The sequence below is a fragment of the Diplotaxodon limnothrissa genome, linkage group LG18 (assembly GCF_057381915.1).
Source record: "Diplotaxodon limnothrissa isolate DT_005_m linkage group LG18, D_limnothrissa_male_GT1.1, whole genome shotgun sequence".
Classification (NCBI taxonomy): domain Eukaryota; kingdom Metazoa; phylum Chordata; class Actinopteri; order Cichliformes; family Cichlidae; genus Diplotaxodon; species Diplotaxodon limnothrissa.
This window is the reverse complement of record NC_140613.1, coordinates 3,854,062-3,869,641: the sequence shown is the minus strand read 5'-3', so window position 1 is coordinate 3,869,641 and position 15,580 is coordinate 3,854,062. Positions and strand designations below refer to the sequence as shown.

Below are 15,580 nucleotides of genomic sequence, written 5' to 3'. Positions count from 1 at the left end.
AAAACACTGACCAGCTAACAGCTTTAAGCATTTGGGCGCAACCTCGGTAGTTCACCGATTCACCTGTTGCAAAAGTTTTCTATCAAGTCTCATAAATCCATCGGCAACTATTACCTAACTAGTCTTTTGAGTCTCCACATTCATAGATATTGACATTTTGTCTTAGCATTTGAATTAAAATATCCTGGTAAGGTAGCTTAAATTCAAAACAAACAGTAATAAGAACGCATTTCAGACTTCTCTCGAATAAGTGAAAAAAACACTTACCTTCAGACTGATTAGCTGGTGTCAATCCAACTTTAATGTGTTCCATGTCAGTCCGTTTTAGGGAAAAAGTGTTAAGTGGTTTCATTTAATTTTGAAATACTCCCGCATGGATGAGCGATTTGGAGTCTAGCAGAGTTATCACGAATAGCATATGATCTTCAGATATAATCCAATCAACCTTGCATTTAACCCGATTGAACATCCAGTTACCTCAGACTACTTCTAAGTTGTACATGTTAACGGTCTCATCATCACTCTGTGCTGCAGCGAACTGGATCTGTGGCACAGAATAGTTGATGGCCATGTTGTTCTCCTGCTTTGCAGCTTTGTTTGAGTCTGAATTGCGGCTTAAACGTGCAAAACTAAGAAAAGCAGATCAAAATTTTCTTCTTGTTGTTATTTAATGGTGGTTGGCAACCAGCAAAAGGAGCATTAACCACCTCGAGCAATATTTTGTATCCCCATTGTTGTTTAGAAAGTGAATACCCGACGTGTGCGTCATACGTCACGTTGTATGTAAGAAGAAGGTGTGGTGTCGGCTATCGCACCAGTCACATTAAAAAGCTTTAAAAACGTAACAATTGCTTTAAAAACACAACCCAACACGCTAAACTGTTATAATGTGTTACATTATCACATATATCCAGGACATCTCTTCTGAACCTAGACGAAGTGGTGCTACAAAGGAATTATTTCTTTAGGAGAGTGCATTTAATAGCAGTCTGGCCTGCCACAAAATGCACCTCTAAAAATACAGTTTCTGCTTGTCCCAGAATTTATTAATTTTGAGAGTGAATTGTAGGACTGATGCTGGTTAGTGGTGTAGGTTTCATGGATGTGACACCTTAACTTGTGTAAAATGACGACCAGAGCATATTATTAGGTTAGTTCACTGTAGTTAGGCAGAGGTGTCTTAAAAAGTACCACCTTATACAAAACAAATGAAGGTCCAGTATAAGAAAGAATAAGAAGAGAAAAAAGGAACACCCTGCTAAATGAAGTCATTTTTAAACATTTCTCTAAATGTAGCCATTAGTTTTTGTTGCTGGCCATACAAAAAATAAGTATACTTCAATTATATTTCCCAAGTATACCTCACCTAGTACGTATACTAATAATGCTTCTTGGGACTATATTGGCCCCCGTTTTAGTACAGGGCGAGGCTCAGCCATTGCACTGCGGTTGTGCTGACCCCTGTGAATTCCCCAAATGCGGGAATCTCAACTGCATAATTTGTGGTACTGGGGGACTGCGTTCGCGCTCTCCCCTCACTCTTGTGTCCAGCAGCAAAGATTTATGTGTCTGCTCTTCTCTCGGTGTGGCCTTTGAACTGGGACAAAATGCGATGGCGTGCTCACGTCACTGGATTCAGGCATTATGCGTGTTAGGCACCATCAGCCAGAGTGCTGGATGTGGAAAGGGGACCCCTGTCTCCCACGCTGGCAACTCATACTTACCTGGCAGGGGAGATACCATGATCACGAAGGTGGTTCACCCAGGGCAAGGGAATACAATACAAGGGAAACTGTTGAACTGGAAAGATAGGGAACTCTCCTTTATAGGTAAGGTTCTGGTAATAAAAGCTGAAGTAATAGCATTTTTGGCAACGACGTTGCCAATCCCTTATGAAATATTAACTTCATTGAGGAAGGTGATGTTTCAGTTCCTATGGGGAGGTCAACATGAGAGAGCAAAGAGGGAAGTTATGTACAAACCAGTAGGGAAAGGGGGGAGAGCAGTACCAGAATTAGAGTCCAAGTGCAATGCGATGTTTATCACCCCCATTCTTAAGGCATGTTTTAGTGATCCTAAAGATAAACTTTGGCCATACTTTACTAAGTTTTGGGTGGGTCGGAAAGTTTTGCAGACGTGGGGTGTGCGCCCCCCCATTAACGTGCCCTTCTCTGAACAATATCCTGTAATCTACAAGGTAGTGTTTAGTTTGCTGAAACGCCTCCAGACTAGGATAACCCTTCAGGAGATAACGCGCGCAACTATAGAGGAGACATTGTTTCCAACAGGTAGCATGTCACCGATAGGAAAATTGCGTGAAACTCACACTAAAATGGCTTGGGGTAATGTAAATAACAAATGCCTGCTAAATCCTCATAAAGACTTAGCGTGGCAAGCCGTTCAAGAATGTTTGCCGACAAGAGCTTTTTTGAAAAAAAGGGAGTGCACGAGGAGTGCCCAATGTCCAAGAAAGAGGTGTGGAGGTGACGAAACGGTTAAACATTTATTTTGGGAATGTTTTTTTGCGCAAAAAGTGTGGGGCCTATTAAGACAGTGGTTGAAAGATTTAAGTAAAGAAGAGTTGACATATGAACTTATAATGTATGGGAATTTGGAAAAAACCGGGGAAAAAAGGGAAATGTGTTGGTGGATAATGGTGAATTGTGTTAAAGATGCTCTGTGGAGAGCGAGAAACATCTGTGTATTTAAAAAATATGAAATATCTGAAAGAGTCGTAATCAATAGTATGAGTTGTTTGTTAAAGGATTATATTATGAGAATCTCAGTTGGAAATAATGAAGAAGACAAAAGAAAGATGTGGAAAGTACCAAGGAAGTATTTGAATACTTGTATGTAGGATAAAGTGAGAGTATTGTGTGTTTGTTTACTCGACCTTTGTGTTTGTTTTTTTTCCCCTTGTGGGTTTCCCCATCTTGGGTTTTGATTTCAGAGTTTTGGCTGTTTATTTGTTTTTATTTTTCCTTATGAATGAACAGATGTAATTTTGATTATGAACAATAAAACCCTTTGAAAATTGAAAATTGAAATTGGTTCACCCAGGGCAAGGGAATACAATACAAGGGAAACTGTTGAACTGGAAAGATAGGGAACTCTCCTTTATAGGTAAGGTTCTGGTAATAAAAGCTGAAGTAATAGCATTTTTGGCAACGACGTTGCCAATCCCTTATGAAATATTAACTTCATTGAGGAAGGTGATGTTTCAGTTCCTATGGGGAGGTCAACATGAGAGAGCAAAGAGGGAAGTTATGTACAAACCAGTAGGGAAAGGGGGGAGAGCAGTACCAGAATTAGAGTCCAAGTGCAATGCGATGTTTATCACCCCCATTCTTAAGGCATGTTTTAGTGATCCTAAAGATAAACTTTGGCCATACTTTACTAAGTTTTGGGTGGGTCGGAAAGTTTTGCAGACGTGGGGTGTGCGCCCCCCCATTAACGTGCCCTTCTCTGAACAATATCCTGTAATCTACAAGGTAGTGTTTAGTTTGCTGAAACGCCTCCAGACTAGGATAACCCTTCAGGAGATAACGCGCGCAACTATAGAGGAGACATTGTTTCCAACAGGTAGCATGTCACCGATAGGAAAATTGCGTGAAACTCACACTAAAATGGCTTGGGGTAATGTAAATAACAAATGCCTGCTAAATCCTCATAAAGACTTAGCGTGGCAAGCCGTTCAAGAATGTTTGCCGACAAGAGCTTTTTTGAAAAAAAGGGAGTGCACGAGGAGTGCCCAATGTCCAAGAAAGAGGTGTGGAGGTGACGAAACGGTTAAACATTTATTTTGGGAATGTTTTTTTGCGCAAAAAGTGTGGGGCCTATTAAGACAGTGGTTGAAAGATTTAAGTAAAGAAGAGTTGACATATGAACTTATAATGTATGGGATTTTGGAAAAAACCGGGGAAAAAAGGGAAATGTGTTGGTGGATAATGGTGAATTGTGTTAAAGATGCTCTGTGGAGAGCGAGAAACATTTGTGTATTTAAAAAATATGAAATATCTGAAAGAGTCGTAATCAATAGTATGGTTTGTTTGTTAAAGGATTACATTATGAGAATCTCAGTTGGAGATAATGAAGAAGACAAAAGAAAGATGTGGAAAGTACCAAGGAAGTATTTGAATATTTTGCATGTAGGATAATGTGAGAGTATTGTGCGTTTGTTTTACTTGACCTTTGTGTTTGTTTTGTGAGAGTATTGTGTGTTTGTTTTACTTGACCTTTGTGTTTGTTTTTTTCCCTTTGTGGGTTTCCCCATCTTGGGTTTTGATTTCAGAGTCTTGGTTGTTTATTTGTTTTTATTTCTTCACGAATGAACAGATGTAATTTTTGATTTTGAACAATAAAACTCTTTGAAAATTGAAATTGGTTCACCCAGGGCGAGGCTCAGCCATTGCACTGCGGTTGTGCTGACCCCTGTGAATTCCCCAAATGCGGGAATCTCAACTGCATAATTTGTGGTAGTGGGGGACTGCGTTCGCGCTCTCCCCTCACTCTTGTGTCCAAAAGCAAAGATCCATGGCTGTATCCCAATTCAGGGTCTGCATCCTTAAAGGCCGCATTTTAAGGCCGATTACGTCACCGTGAGGCGACAAAGGCTGTCCCAATTCGAAGGCTGCTCGAAATGCGGCCCTCAAATGCGTCCTTCATTTCCCTGAATTTTAAGGACGTGGCGGTGTAGACTTCGCGGCCCAACATATCCCAGAATGCATAGCGCCTCAGTGGGTGTGGATAATTTTGCCGAAAAAAAACGGCGGACGAGGGGCAGCCGAAGAGTAAACTTTAAGTAAGTACTGAATATTATGTCACTTATTTATGTGCAAATGTTTAATAACGAAGAACATGAAAACATTACTGTTGGCCACATGTCGGTAAAGTTATGTGACATTAGTGACGTTTGTACTAACTTGGTTTTAAAGCCTTTACTTTAAAAAAAATACGCCGTTCAATAGCTGACCTTAATCTTACAGAGAATGATCAAAGCTCATGTAGAAACAAACAAACAAATGAACAAAAGATTTTCTCCTTCAATTCCTTCAAACAATGCTGTATGTAACGTTTCCAGCTGTTAGTATCATGGTTGCTAGGCAACCTGGGCATCGCAACGGAGGCTAGACCGTCACATTTCACAAGCCTCGCACTTCCGGCCTTAGCGGTCTTTAAGTACGCGGCCCTTGAGGATCGTTGAGGCTGCGTACTTTAAGGCTGCAGACCCTGAATTGGGATACAGCCGATGTGTCTGCTCTTCTCTCGGTGTGCCCTTTGAACTGGCACAAAATGTGTGTTAGGCACCATCAGCCAGAGTGCTGGATGTGGAAAGGGGACCCCTGTCTCCCACGCTGGCAACTCATACTTACCTGGCAGGGGAGATACCATGATCACGAAGGTGGTTCACCCAGGGCGAGGCTCAGCCATTGCACTGCGGTTGTGCTGACCCCTGTGAATTCCCCAAATGCGGGAATCTCAACTGCATAATTTGTGGTAGTGGGGGACTGCGTTCGCGCTCTCCCCTCACTCTTGTGTCCAAAAGCAAAGATCCATGGCTGTATCCCAATTCAGGGTCTGCATCCTTAAAGGCCGCATTTTAAGGCCGATTACGTCACCGTGAGGCGACAAAGGCTGTCCCAATTCGAAGGCTGCTCGAAATGCGGCCCTCAAATGCATCCTTCATTTCCCTGAATTTTAAGGACGTGGCGGTGTAGACTTCGTGGCCCAACATATCCCAGAATGCATAGCGCCTCAGTGGGTGTGGATAATTTTGCCGAAAAAAAAACGGCGGACGAGGGGCAGCCGAAGAGTAAACTTTAAGTAAGTACTGAATATTATGTCACTTATTTATGTGCAAATGTTTAATAACGAAGAACATGAAAACATTACTGTTGGCCACATGTCGGCAAAGTTATGTGACATTAGTGACGTTTGTACTAACTTGGTTTTAAAGCCTTTACTTTAAAAAAAATACGCCGTTCAATAGCTGACCTTAATCTTACAGAGAATGATCAAAGCTCATGTAGAAACAAACAAACAAATGAACAAAAGATTTTCTCCTTCAATTCCTTCAAACAATGCTGTATGTAGCGTTTCCAGCTGTTAGTATCATGGTTGCTAGGCAACCTGGGCATCGCAACGGAGGCTAGACCGTCACATTTCACAAGCCTCGCACTTCCAGCCTTAGCGGTCTTTAAGTACGCGGCCCTTGAGGATCGTTGAGGCTGCGTACTTTAAGGCTGCAGACCCTGAATTGGGATACAGCCGATGTGTCTGCTCTTCTCTCGGTGTGCCCTTTGAACTGGCACAAAATGTGTGTTAGGCACCATCAGCCAGAGTGCTGGATGTGGAAAGGGGACCCCTGTCTCCCACGCTGGCAACTCATACTTACCTGGCAGGGGAGATACCATGATCACGAAGGTGGTTCACCCAGGGTGAGGCTCAGCCATTGCACTGCGGTTGTGCTGACCCCTGTGAATTCCCCAAATGCGGGAATCTCAACTGCATAATTTGTGGTAGTGGGGGACTGCGTTCGCGCTCTCCCCTCACTCTTGTGTCCAAAAGCAAAGATCCATGGCTGTATCCCAATTCAGGGTCTGCATCCTTAAAGGCCGCATTTTAAGGCAGATTACGTCACCGTGAGGCGACAAAGGCTGTCCCAATTCGAAGGCTGCTCGAAATGCGGCCCTCAAATGCGTCCTTCATTTCCCTGAATTTTAAGGACGTGGCGGTGTAGACTTCGCGGCCCAACATATCCCAGAATGCATAGCGCCTCAGTGGGTGTGGATAATTTTGCCGAAAAAAAACGGCGGACGAGGGGCAGCCGAAGAGTAAACTTTAAGTAAGTACTGAATATTATGTCACTTATTTATGTGCAAATGTTTAATAACGAAGAACATGAAAACATTACTGTTGGCCACATGTCGGTAAAGTTATGTGACATTAGTGACATGTTATGTGACATGGGTCTCATTAGCAACAGGGATGAGACCGACTACAGAAGTGAGGTGAGACGCCTGGCCACGTGGTGTGCTGACAACAATCTCTCTCTGAATGTGGAGAAGACGAAGGAGATTGTTGTGGACTTCAGGAGAATGCACACCCAACATGCTCCTCTGACCATTGACGGAGCGTCTGTGGAGAGAGTGAGCAGCACCAAGTTCTTGGGTGTGCACATCACAGAGGATCTCTCCTGGACGTACAACACCACAGCACTGGCCAAGAAATCACAGCAGCGTCTCTTCTTTCTCCGCAAACTAAGAAGAGCAGGAGCTCCAGCCCCCATCATGTACACTTTCTACAGAGGCACCATCGAGAGCATCCTGTCGAGCTGCATCACTGTGTGGTTTGGAGCCTGCAATGCGTCCTGCCATAGAACCCTCCAACGCATAGTGAGAGCTGCAGAGAGGATCATTGGTGTCTCTCTCCCCTCCCTCCAGGACATTTACAGCACCCGTCTCACTAAAAAAGCCCTTTGCATAGCGGCTGATCCCACGCACCCAATGCAAAGCTTCTTCAAGCTGCTGCCGTCGGGGAGGAGACTGCGGAGTCTCCAGGCCAGGACCAGCAGGCTGAAGGACAGCTTCATCCATCAGGCTGTCAGGAAGCTAAACTCCCTCCCGATTCTGCCCCCCTCTCCCCTCTTCTCCTCCACGGTCTCACTGAACTCTGTCACACACACACACTCACTCTCTGACGCACTCACTGGCCTGCTCCAGTCACTTTGTGGAGCATTGGACTGCTTAAGCATTGGACCTCATAAGACTTTGTTGTTACACTATCTCTTACCGTACACTACTAAATCCCCATTTGCACTATTTGCCTATTTTGCACCACTATGCCTTCTTACTTGAATATTGTATATTGTATATTGCATAGCTTTTTTTTGTTATACGTAAAATTGTATTGTATTTATTTAAATTTTTACTTTTTAATTATTTTATTTGCATTTTTCTAATCACTAGGGTTTGAGAGTAACGCAATTTCTATTCTGTGTATGTCCTGTACATGTGGCAGAATTGACAAATAAAGTTGACTTGACGTTTGTACTAACTTGGTTTTAAAGCCTTTACTTTAAAAAAAATACGCCGTTCAATAGCTGACCTTAATCTTACAGAGAATGATCAAAGCTCATGTAGAAACAAACAAACAAATGAACAAAAGATTTTCTCCTTCAATTCCTTCAAACAATGCTGTATGTAACGTTTTCAGCTGTTAGTATCATGGTTGCTAGGCAACCTGGGCATCGCAACGGAGGCTAGACCGTCACATTTCACAAGCCTCGCACTTCCGGCCTTAGCGGTCTTTAAGTACGCGGCCCTTGAGGATCGTTGAGGCTGCGTACTTTAAGGCTGCAGACCCTGAATTGGGATACAGCCGATGTGTCTGCTCTTCTCTCGGTGTGCCCTTTGAACTGGCACAAAATGTGTGTTAGGCACCATCAGCCAGAGTGCTGGATGTGGAAAGGGGAAAGGGGAAAATAACCTGTCAAAATGAGTGGACGCAGAAAGACCGGAGTAATTGGTTATTAGTTATGTAATCATGCCCCCGTATGCCCCATTATCGTTTGCTTCAAACTTCAGCAATTTATGGGTGAGACTCAAGTACATCGGAGACGGGGACCCCCCGACCCATGATTATGTTGCTGAAGAGCTGATATTGCAAACATCATGGCTGAATGTGCAGGACATATACTCCTTCATTGCTCTCCCCAGTAAACGGGATTTTGAGCTGTGTTTCACCGAAGAGGCACCCTTACGTCGCTTCTTAGAGATCTCCCTTTCCAACGCATCACATCCGAAATGGAAAGACTGGCAAGTGGAGTCTTCTGTCCAGGTAGAGGTAGTGACTCTTGTTGTTAAGTTCTGGACTGGAAGGATTCCAGACCAAGATATCGAGTTATATCTTAAAAGGTATTGCGAGATTCTTCAACCCCCAGTCAAGCCAGTGGATAAATTCGGATTCTGGTATGGAGTCCGAAAATACAAAGTTCGGATGCGTAGAGACGAAGCTGGACATATAATTTCTATTCCGAATTCCATCTCGTTGGGCCCCTACAATGGCAGGATTATTTATCCGGGCCAATCGGTGAGGTGTTTCATCTGCCAAGGTCCAGACCACCAAGCGAGAGAATGCCCCACTGTCAAATGTTGGAAATGTGGTGAGCTGGGCCACAAGGCTAAAATTTGCCAAAACGAAAGTGAGTGCTCCCTCTGTGGTGCGAAAGGGCACACTTTCTTTAAATGCCCCAAGTCTTTTGTGAATATACTTAAATCTTCCCAACAACCTCGACCTTCTGCCACCATGGATTTCCCTTCTTTGGTGGACCCTTCCCAAGTCTTGGATCCCCCTGTGAATGACCAGGTGAGAGAGCCCCCTCCCTCTACTCCTCCCCACCTTCCTCCGACAACTACCTCACTGTCACTCCCAGTTTCGCCTGGATTGGACAATCCACAAGTGGATGAACAGGATACCCAGTCTAGCCCTGTTCAAAATGAGTTACCATCTCCACTGTCTCAGTCAAGCGACGAGAGTGATAAAGAGCTAGATGGTAACCTAATCATAGAGACATCGGATGGTGAGAATGAAAGCGATAGTGATGACGAAGAAATTGACAGCGAGCAGACACCTGAGGACGACGGAGATAGCGAGGACCATGGATCCTTCCCTCTCTCAGAGGCGGCATCTCTGGCTCTTGCTTCGCTGCCCGGGGAAACGAAAGTAAAACGGAAGACCTTCTTTAGTGGAAGTCACCTGGCCCTCAACGAGCTCGTCAACGAGGATACGAGAGGAAGCAGAAAAAGGAGCGTTTCTGCTTCTAGCTCTGGAAGAGACAAGCGGAAGGATAATAGACCAAGTCCTCCGTGAGTAATATTTCTGAGATGGTCTCTCCTTTAGTCAACCTATGAGTAACATCAAAATAATAACATTTAATGTCAGAGGTCTCCAATCAGATAAGAGCAGGAAAAGGAAGGTTGATTTCTTAAAAAGACTTGATTATGATATTTTGTGCCTTCAAGAGATGAGATTAAAGACACACGTAGATGTATGCGAATTAAATAAAATGTGGAACACTGCCCATTCAATAATATCGATAGGGGAAGACAGCTCTGACGGAGTGGGTATTTTCTTTAAAAAAGATGCGGTGAATATAATCAAAAGAAGAGACATAATACCGGGACGACTCCTCCTTGTTGATTGCTGTTATTACGGGCAAAGGTTGCGTATTATTAATGTTTATAATGCACCCGAACGAACGAAAAAGATACAATTGTTGAAAAAATTGAAGTATTTATTAGAGATTGGTTTTAATATAATTCTATGTGGAGATTTTAACATTGTTACTGAAGCAACTGACAGAATATCCAAGGTTGAATTTAGAGAACTGCGGGAAAGCAAATTGTTGGTTAAAGTCTGTAAGGAAGCAGCACTCCGTGATTTATACAGGCACTTGCATCCACATACCGTCCACTACACTAGATTCGATTCGTTAACTAAAACAAGGATTGATAGATTCTACATATCACATAATGTTCAAGGTCTGAAATATGACACTCTTTTAACAGACTTTTCTGATCATATGGTGGTTATAGCAACAGTGTCGTGTTGTCCCCATGAATTTTTGAACTATTGGAAATTGAATACATCCTTGTTAGCAGACGAGTTGCTTGTGTCCGAAGTTAAATCTGAAATTAGGAAAATATTACATCTTAAGATTTTTACTACTTCTTTCTCGGAACTTTGGGAGCTTCTTAAACGACGTATGTGTCAATTTTTTAAATTTAAAGCGAGAGAATTAAATCATGCAAAGAATGTAAAATATAACGAAGATGTGTGTAGATATATATATTTAAGAAATAAGAAGGAGAAGGAAGAGGAGGAGGAAAATCAAATGATGTCTCTTAAAGAGGACATTGATCGAGTCAATAGAGAAGTTTTATTTAATATGTTGCGACGTACTGACTTTCACGGGAACAGTGATTATATGATTTTTAATAATCAAAAGAAAAGTCGGAATGACTTTATTGTCTCAATTAAGGATAAACATGGAAAGTCAGTTTTTAAAGAAGAGGGGAAAAGACAAGTGATTAGAGACTATTGTTCGGAGATGTTTTCATCCATAGTTACAAACAGCGACGCTATTAACAATTTTTTGAGTGAGGTTGAACCATTAGATTCTGTCATTTATGAAACTTTGATTGGGAAAATTAAAAGAGAGGAAGTGGAGTCAGTAATTAACCAACTTAGTACCGATAAAACACCTGGTCTGGATGGACTCCCCTCTGAATTTTACAAAACTGTGAGTAAAGAACTGTCTGAATTGTTAACTCAGTATTTTAATGAAGGAATAGAAAGAGAAACAATGGGTAAATCGTTTTATGAAGGAGTTATGTGTTTATTATATAAGAAAGGTGATAGAGAAGATATTAACAATTATAGGCAACTGACAATAATGAATGTAGATTATAAGATTTTTGCTAAAATAATTATGTCTAGACTAGAGGATGTATTAGATATTATCATTGAAAAAGAACAAACATGCGCAATTAAGGGACGATTGATGTGGGATAACTTAAGTATGTTAAGAGAAATTATTTATAATGGAAAGGACTCAGAACTCTGCATTTTAGGATTAGATCAAAGGAGGGCTTTTGATTCTGTTTCCCACTCTTATTTATGGAAAGTAATGAAAGCTTATAATTTTCCGGACCAATTTATTTCTATTATCCAATTGATTTATAAAAAGTCCCTAGTGCAAGTTAAGGTAAATGGAAAGCTCTCATCCCCTTTTAGTGCTGAGTGCGGGGTTAAACAAGGATGTCCTTTGAGTGCTGCGTTATATGTCCTCGCAATTAATCCCTTATTGAAAAGGATAAATGATGATAAACGGATCAAGGGATACGTCCTTAATAAATCCCTTAAAATCGCAGCTTTGGCGTATGCAGATGACGTGACGGTGATAATTAGAAACCAAAACGAACTGTCTTCAGTTATGGAGATATTACACCATTACGAACAGGCATCAGGTGCCAAACTGAACCAAGACAAAACTGAAGGGGTGTGGCTTGGACACCCGACCAGACAACCTAAAATGATGATCTCTCTATGTAGGGAGATTAAAATTCTGGGTATATGGATTGATAATACTGACTCTAGTTTACTAAATTGGAATAAGAAAGAAAATGAAATTAAAATGGAAATTATGAAATGGGAAAATAAAGATACAAATTATAAAACACGTATTAATATTGTAAAAACACACATAATTTCGAAACTTCTTTTCCTTGCCGCAATTTTTCCTCCTCCGAGAACAACTGTAATGAAAATAAGTAAGATGTGCATTAAATTTATCTGGGGATCCAATCGAGAAGTGACTAAGAGGAAATTTATGTACAAGAGTAGGAAGCACGGGGGCTTGGGAGCCCCAGACTTAGAGATTGTTTTGCGAATTCCTTTTATAAAAATTACTCAAAGCGCAATTTCTCGGGGTGCCCCGTGGGTTCGAGGGAAGGAGCAATTGTGGCAAAAGAAAAGGGGCAGGGCCAGAGCGGGTGTTCCATACCACAGACTTATGTTCGGTGACTTATCAAGTCAATGGGAACAATATAGTTTAAATATTCTCCAAGATAATACGAAAAATATCTATAAAAAAATTAATGAAACCAAAAATGAAGGTGTAATTCAATATAAGTATGCAAATGAAGATGAAAACCTTTCAATAGTTAAAAATATACAAGACAAATTAGTATCTGAAAGCATGAGAGACGTGGTATGGCTCATCTCGCTCGGGCGCCTCCCTGTGAGAGCGGTGGTAAAATGGAGTTGTTTTGTTACCACCATGAAATGTCCTATGACAGACTGTGATGAAGATGAGACCCTAGAACATCTCCTATTGGATTGTTATAGGACAACTGAGATCAGGCAGAAAATGACAGAAATTGGCTATGATGTGGATGTTAATATTAAAGCAGTTAAATATGGTTTGTTTAAAGAAAAAATGTGTGACGACAAAAGGAGACTCTTTTGGTTAGTAATGTGTGTAATAAACACACATATTTGGAAAACTCGTGCCAAAGGAGTGTTAGAACAAAAGATGATAAGTAGTGATGTGGTGAGTAAACATATCATTACAGACCTGCGGAGAAGACGAACAATGGACCTGAAACTTGGGAAAGTTTTCCCCTGGAACGAATTAAAACTGTAAGTCTTGTGAGCGTTGTGTGGACTCAGATGCTAGATTTTCCTCCTTGTTTCTCCCTTTTGTATGTGCTCATGGTTTTGTATATGTAATTGTATGTGTATGTGCATTTTATATGTAAACTTGTTTACTTTAAATAAAGTTGAAAAAAAAAAAAAAGAAACGACAACCTACATGAGCTTTGATCATTCTCTGTAAGATTAAGGTCAGCTATTGAACGGCGTATTTTTTTTTAAAGTAAAGGCTTTAAAACCAAGTTAGTACAAACGTCACTAATGTCACATAACTTTGCCGACATGTGGCCAACAGTAATGTTTTCATGTTCTTCGTTATTAAACATTTGCACATAAATAAGTGACATAATATTCAGTACTTACTTAAAGTTTACTCTTCGGCTGCCCCTCGTCCGCCGTTTTTTTTCGGCAAAATTATCCACACCCACTGCGGCGCTATGCATTCTGGGATATGTTGGGCCGCGAAGTCTACTCCGCCACGTCCTTAAAATTCAGGGAAATGAAGGACGCATTTGAGGGCCGCATTTCGAGCAGCCTTCGAATTGGGACAGCCTTTGTCGCCTCACGGTGACGTAATCGGCCTTAAAATGCGGCCTTTAAGGATGCAGACCCTGAATTGGGATACAGCCGATGTGTCTGCTCTTCTCTCGGTGTGCCCTTTGAACTGGCACAAAATGTGTGTTAGGCACCATCAGCCAGAGTGCTGGATGTGGAAAGGGGACCCCTGTCTCCCACGCTGGCAACTCATACTTACCTGGCAGGGGAGATACCATGATCACGAAGGTGGTTCACCCAGGGCGAGGCTCAGCCATTGCACTGCGGTTGTGCTGACCCCTGTGAATTCCCCAAATGCGGGAATCTCAACTGCATAATTTGTGGTAGTGGGGGACTGCGTTCGCGCTCTCCCCTCACTCTTGTGTCCAAAAGCAAAGATCCATGGCTGTATCCCAATTCAGGGTCTGCATCCTTAAAGGCCGCATTTTAAGGCCGATTACGTCACCGTGAGGCGACAAAGGCTGTTCCAATTCAAAGGCTGCTCGAAATGCGGCCCTCAAATGCGTCCTTCATTTCCCTGAATTTTAAGGACGTGGCGGAGTAGACTTCGCGGCCCAACATATCCCAGAATGCATAGCGCCGCAGTGGGTGTGGATAATTTTGCCGAAAAAAAACGGCGGACGAGGGGCAGCCGAAGAGTAAACTTTAAGTAAGTACTGAATATTATGTCACTTATTTATGTGCAAATGTTTAATAACGAAGAACATGAAAACATTACTGTTGGCCACATGTCGGTAAAGTTATGTGACATTAGTGACGTTTGTACTAACTTGGTTTTAAAGCCTTTACTTTAAAAAAAATACGCCGTTCAATAGCTGACCTTAATCTTACAGAGAATGATCAAAGCTCATGTAGAAACAAACAAACAAATGAACAAAAGATTTTCTCCTTCAATTCCTTCAAACAATGCTGTATGTAGCGTTTCCAGCTGTTAGTATCATGGTTGCTAGGCAACCTGGGCATCGCAACGGAGGCTAGACCGTCACATTTCACAAGCCTCGCACTTCCGGCCTTAGCGGTCTTTAAGTACGCGGCCCTTGAGGATCGTTGAGGCTGCGTACTTTAAGGCTGCAGACCCTGAATTGGGATACAGCCGATGTGTCTGCTCTTCTCTCGGTGTGCCCTTTGAACTGGCACAAAATGTGTGTTAGGCACCATCAGCCAGAGTGCTGGATGTGGAAAGGGGACCCCTGTCTCCCACGCTGGCAACTCATACTTACCTGGCAGGGGAGATACCATGATCACGAAGGTGGTTCACCCAGGGCGAGGCTCAGCCATTGCACTGCGGTTGTGCTGACCCCTGTGAATTCCCCAAATGCGGGAATCTCAACTGTATAATTTGTGGTAGTGGGGGACTGCGTTCGCGCTCTCCCCTCACTCTTGTGTCCAAAAGCAAAGATCCATGGCTGTATCCCAATTCAGGGTCTGCATCCTTAAAGGCCGCATTTTAAGGCCGATTACGTCACCGTGAGGCGACAAAGGCTGTCCCAATTCGAAGGCTGCTCGAAATGCGGCCCTCAAATGCGTCCTTCATTTCCCTGAATTTTAAGGACGTGGCGGTGTAGACTTCGCGGCCCAACATATCCCAGAATGCATAGCGCCTCAGTGGGTGTGGATAATTTTGCCGAAAAAAAACGGCGGACGAGGGGCAGCCGAAGAGTAAACTTTAAGTAAGTACTGAATATTATGTCACTTATTTATGTGCAAATGTTTAATAACGAAGAACATGAAAACATTACTGTTGGCCACATGTCGGCAAAGTTATGTGACATTAGTGACGTTTGTACTAACTTGGTTTTAAAGCCTTTAA

General features: G+C 42.4%; 4 non-coding genes and 2 pseudogenes across 4 annotated transcripts; all 6 read left to right on the top strand.

Moving 5' to 3' along the window:
* Positions 1 to 1,357: 1,357 nt before the first annotated feature.
* LOC146612847 (U1 spliceosomal RNA) lies at positions 1,358 to 1,537 on the top strand (annotated as a pseudogene).
* A 2,833-nt stretch (positions 1,538 to 4,370) lies between these two features.
* On the top strand, positions 4,371 to 4,507 carry LOC146612846 (U1 spliceosomal RNA; annotated as a pseudogene).
* Positions 4,508 to 5,364: 857 nt separating this feature from the next.
* On the top strand, positions 5,365 to 5,528 carry LOC146612845 (U1 spliceosomal RNA). Its single transcript, XR_014907098.1, has one exon. It is a non-coding gene; the product is annotated as a U1 spliceosomal RNA (small nuclear RNA).
* Positions 5,529 to 6,386: 858 nt separating this feature from the next.
* LOC146612844 (U1 spliceosomal RNA) lies at positions 6,387 to 6,550 on the top strand. The gene has a single exon (XR_014907080.1). It is a non-coding gene; the product is annotated as a U1 spliceosomal RNA (small nuclear RNA).
* Positions 6,551 to 13,961: 7,411 nt separating this feature from the next.
* On the top strand, positions 13,962 to 14,125 carry LOC146612843 (U1 spliceosomal RNA). Its single transcript, XR_014907097.1, has one exon. It is a non-coding gene; the product is annotated as a U1 spliceosomal RNA (small nuclear RNA).
* Positions 14,126 to 14,982: 857 nt separating this feature from the next.
* On the top strand, positions 14,983 to 15,146 carry LOC146612842 (U1 spliceosomal RNA). The gene has a single exon (XR_014907104.1). It is a non-coding gene; the product is annotated as a U1 spliceosomal RNA (small nuclear RNA).
* The last annotated feature ends 434 nt before the right edge of the window (positions 15,147 to 15,580 follow it).